Below are 5,590 nucleotides of genomic sequence, written 5' to 3' on the forward strand. Positions count from 1 at the left end.
TATTTTATCTGGTCCGTAGCTTTTTTTTCTGTGAGTTATAATGCACTCTAATTATTCTTAAATTTCAATCAGACCTCTATTCATTAAGAAAAATAAAGGGTTAAGTACTATTTTGGTTTTTAAAGTATATGCTAAAAAAAATTTTGTTTCTAACCAATTTTTGCATACAAAATCGTTCCTAATGTTTAAAATCAAATTTTAAAATTGTCTTTTTTATTTAAATATTAACATTTTGGACTAAATTACTCGTAATAAAAAAATTACAAAATAAAAAAAAGAAAGTGTTTCTGTTATGGAAGAAGAAGAAGAATAAAGGGGAAGAGAAGAAGAAGAAGAAGAAGAAGCTGTCCATGATCCGCCTCTGCCTCCGCTTTCGTCGCCACCTCCGTACAGTTTTGGTCCCTAAGGTAAGGATGATTTTAAAACCAAGTTAAATTTTAGAGACGATTTTGTATACAAAAAAAGGTTCGGGACGAAAAAAATTTTTCAGCTATATTTTAGGGACCAAAATTGTACTTAACCAAAAAATGAACATATTAATCCCTGTTATCCAATGACAAATGGCTGTCTGTATCAAATAATAGTGTCAAATGTCAATTTTAAATAGTTGCGTAGAGGAAGGGCATTGCCCTGTCCTAAGTTTAGGTCTCTGGTGACTTTTTTTTCCTTCCATTTATGTTATTCATTAATTTTATTATATGGAATTGTTGTGGAGTTGGTGAAAAGGGTTTTCATTCTCTGATTAGAGATTTGAGGAGAGAGTTTGAAACTAATTTCATACTTCTTCTTGAAACCCATGTTAGTGGGGACCGTGGCAATAAGATTCGAGAAAAATATGGGTTTTGATGGCGTCTTTGTGGAGGAATTTAGAGGACACTCGGGAGGTATTTGGTGTCTTTGGGACACTAATTTCTGGCAAGTTATTGTTCTCCACTACCATGTTCAATTTGTTCATATGCAGGTTGTTGGTAAAAATTCTGTTCTCTTGCTCTTTACAGCTGTCTATGGCAGTCCTCAAAGAAGTCAGAGAAAGGAGTTATGGAGTTGTCTTAATTCTATTAGTCAGAATATCTCTTCCCCATAGTGTATTGTTGGTAATTTTAATGCCATGCTCCACGCTCATGAAAGGAAGGGAGGATCATTGAATCAGATTCAGGGAGCTTGTACTGATTTCCAAGCTTGCGTGTCTGAATACGGGTTGATGGATTTGGGTTTTTCTGACTGGCCGTTTATTTGGAAGCGAGGAAATTTATTTGAGAGACTTGATCGAGACTTGTGCAACTTGGACTGGCAGATTACCTTCCCTGATGTTAAAGTCAAACACTTGGCTATGATGAAGTTAGATCATACTCCTCTCTTATTTCAGCTTGCTTTTCCTCAACCCCTTAACAGAAGAAGGAGACCCTTTCGTTTTACTGCAGCATGGCTTACTCATTAAGATTTCGGTGATGTTAAAAATAATTGGAGTTGGCAAAATTCTTGGTCTAATTGTATTTCAAATTTTCAAGATGCTGTTAGAATTTGGAACTCTTCTGTGTTTGGGAATATCTTCTTCAAAAAGAACAGGATCTTTCGTAGATTAAATGGTATTGCCACCAGTCTTAATTTGAATAGCAACTCTTTTTTAGAAGACTTGCAAGCAAATTTGTGGGAAGAATATGAGCAGATCCTCTCTCAAGAAGAGTTGTTATGGTTTCAAAAGTCAAGATGCAATTGGATATAATTTGAAGACCGTAATACTAAGTATTTTCATGGCACGACTATGGCTAGAAGGCGCATAAATAAAATTAATTCCCTTATGGATGATAATGGGAATTGGGTGTCGGACAACTCCACTCTTGAAGTCATGGCTACTACCTTCTATGTGAATCTTTACCAGGATGACACTCCGAAAAATCCTTTTATTTTGAATCATGCTTTTCCTTCCCTGAATAATTATGAGATCAATCTTCTTGGCAGCAATGTTACTAATCAAGAAATTAAGGATTCCATCTTTCAAATGGGCAGCCTGAAAGCACCAGGTAAGGATGGCATTCAGGCCATCTTCTACCAACATCAATGGGAAGTGGTGGGAACTGATTTATGTCGGCTGGTGCAGAATATCTTCTCTAATCCTCACAAGATTAAGGAGATTAATGAAACTCTTATTACCCTTATTCCTAAGGTGGAGCCGGTTACTCACATGAAGCAAATGCGCCCAATTAGTTTGTGTAATATCTCATACAAAGCTGTTACAAAGATCCTTGCCAACAGATTGAGAAAAGTGATGGAAAAACGTGTTCAACCCAATCAGTGTAGTTTTGTCCCGGGAAGACATAGCGCAGATAACATTGTCATTACTCAAGAAGTGATACATTCCATGAGACTCAAGAAGGGCTCTAAAGGTTGGATGGCAATAAAGATTGATTTAGAAAAAGCTTACGATAGACTCAAATGGAGCTTTATCAAGGATACTCTTCAAGATATTGGTCTCCCTCAGAATTTCATTGATCTGGTTGTTTGCTGTATTTCTACTCTAAAGATGCGAATTCTATGGAATGGAGAAGCCTTAGAAGAATTCTCTCCTACAAGAGGAATCTGTCAAGGAGATCCCATCTCACCCTATATTTTTGTCCTTTGCATGGAAAGACTTTCTCAGCTTATTACCTCTGCAATGAATTTGGGGTTTTGAAAGCCTATTTGTCTCAAGAAAGATGGTCCTAAGCTATTCCATCTATGTTTTGCGGATGATCTCATTCTTTTTGCCGAAGCTAGCATGGAACAGCCGAACAGGCCGAGGTTATTAACAAAGTCTTAGATGCTTTTTGCTCGAGCTCAGGACAGAAAGTCAGCAATGAGAAAACTCATATCTTCTTTTCCGCTAATGTGGGTAATAATGTCAGAAGTGAAATCAGCAACTCCCTCCAATTTTCAAGAACTGATGATCTTGGTAAATATTTAGGGGTCCCTCGCCTTCACTCTAGATTGTCGAAGAATACCTATAGTGGGATTATTGATAAGCTGAATACTAGGCTCAACAATTGGAAGGCTTCATCTTTGTCATTGGCCGGAAGGACAACACTGGTGAAATCTGTTTTATCTTCTTTACCTAGTTATACAATGCAAACTGCTATTTTACCAGTTGCTACTTGTGACATAATTGATCGTAAATGCAGGTCCTTCCTTTAGGGTGAAACTGATCAATCAAAAAAGGTTCATCTTGTTAGTTGAAAGAAGATAAATAGTCCCAAAGAATCAGGAGGCCTTGGTATTAGACATGCAAAGGATCTGAATCATGCGTTCATGATGAAAATGGGATGGGGTCTAATAGAAAAGAAGGACTCTTTATGGGCCAGAGTGTTGAGATCTAAATATAACTATGGAGAAGATTTGTTCCCAAGGGTCTCTAGGAAGAATAAGGCTTCCAACTTGTGGAAAGACATATGCACAACCTGGAATGGGGTGGAAAGAAATACTATTTGGCATATTGAAGAGGGAACAAACATAAATTTTTGGAAGCACAATTGGGTGCCGGAACTTGGAAAACTTGAGCATCATGCAACTCAGGTAATCAGTCCTTTAGATACTTGTTGTAATTTGATGGACTTCCTTACTGTTTCAGGGTCCTGGGACTTAACGAAGCTCAGTGAATGGCTCCCAGACTCAGTAATCAAGAGGATCAGTGCAATGGCGCCTCCATCGCCATGGAAAGGAATGGATAGCATTTCTTGGTCTGGTACATCAGATGGTTCTTTCTCCCTCAAATCAGCATACAAATCAATTATTGATGATGCAACACCCTCGGATGATCTCTTTAAATTGGTTTGGAAATGGAAAGGAACTGAAAGAATCAAATCATTTCTTTGGTTAGTGGCCCACAACGTGCTTCTAACAAATGTAGAACGGAGAAGACGACATATGTCCAATTCTGCTCAATGTCCGGTTTGCAATGCAGCGGATGAAAATATTCTCCACGTGCTTAGAGATTGTCCGTTTGCCAAAGCGGTTTGGAACTTCTTCAAGGCTCACAACATTATTACAGATTTCTTCGACATGACTATTAGAGATTGGCTTTTTGCCAATTTATCTAATGCAACTGATTGGTCATGTATTTTTGGAGTGGCAAGCTCATGTCTCTGGTTCTTCCGTAATAAATATATTTTTGAAGGTAAGAGGATGCACCCAACAACAGCTTTTGAAGTTATTAAATCCCGTGGAAAAGAGATGTTGAGCGTTATGAGGAAAAGCTCTCAATTGAAAAGGAGTCATACTATAGCTATAAGCATGATAAAATGGTATCCCCCTGTAGAGAATTGCATGAAGTTGAACGTGGATGGATCATTTTTCAAGCGAGAAAACAATGCAGCTTGTGCAGGAGTGTTTCGTAACCATCTTGGCAGATTTGTTGTTGGCTTCTCTTGCAACTTAGGTAGCTGCTCCATCACACAAGCTGAGCTCTGGGGCATTGTAAAGAGTCTGCACATTGCGGTAGCAAATGCATTCTCTCATGTTCTCATTGAGTCTGATTCGGCCATGGCTATTAATTTTATAAGAGAAGGTTGTACTAATTCTCATCCTTGCAAACCTCTCCTTGATGATATAAGCTTGTTAAGTAGCCGCATTCATAAGGTTGAATGGAAGCATACCCTGAGAGAAGCGAATACTGTAGCTGACACTTTTGCCAAGAAAGGACAGCATCTTCCTCTTGATCTTCATCTGTTTGATACTCTGTCTCCTGACATTAGGAATTCTCTCTGGTTAGATAGTTATGGTTCTCTAAGGTTGAGAGGCTCTTGTTAGTTTCTATTTTTTTGGGTCTTTTACCCCCTTTTCCACAAAAAAAAAAAAAATTATTGCGGGGACTAAAAATTCCTTCTCTATCCTCTTCTCTTCTTTTTTCCTTCTCCTCCTCCTCTTTTTCAGACCCATCATCAATGGTTGCACAGACATCCATCCGGGTTCCTCCAACACCACCACATGGACATGGTCCTCCCCTACTTTCTTCTGACACTACTAAACGTTCTAGAGACCTTCCATCGCTACCAACATTGAATCATCGTCCTCTAAAAAGCTCTTTTTGCGAATGAAATTCACACTGTTAACCGTATTTTCGTTCTGTTTCTCTATCGTCGCACTAACCCATTCCGTGGCTCCCATCTCAGTGGCACCACCCCTTTGATCGAAGCCACGATCGAACCTTGTCGAAGGATTTTTGAAATCGCACTCCACAACACCCGAATCTACTGGGTCTTCATTGTTTCGAGTCAAATTCTAAGACTCAAACTGCCATGAGACAAGTTTCTCTAAAATTGATCAAACTGTCTCTATTCTCATAATTTAATGTAGGTTGAGAGGAAGTACTTGGGACATAATCTGGTATGACCCTCTTGCAGAAAAATTTTACGGCTGTAGAGGTGAGTAGTGATGATGAGGGGTCTAAAGAAGAGAAAAAAGAAGAGGGGGAGGAGGAGAAGGAAGAAGAGGAGGTGATAGACAAGGAAATTTTAATCCCCGTAACTATTTGGAGTTGCCACCTGACACATCAATGGTATAGTCGAAGGTTAATGATGATTAAGGAGCGTTATGTCTTACGGGAAAAAAAAGTTAAAGA

Source organism: Arachis ipaensis, chromosome B03 (assembly GCF_000816755.2).
Source record: "Arachis ipaensis cultivar K30076 chromosome B03, Araip1.1, whole genome shotgun sequence".
NCBI classification, from domain to species: domain Eukaryota; kingdom Viridiplantae; phylum Streptophyta; class Magnoliopsida; order Fabales; family Fabaceae; genus Arachis; species Arachis ipaensis.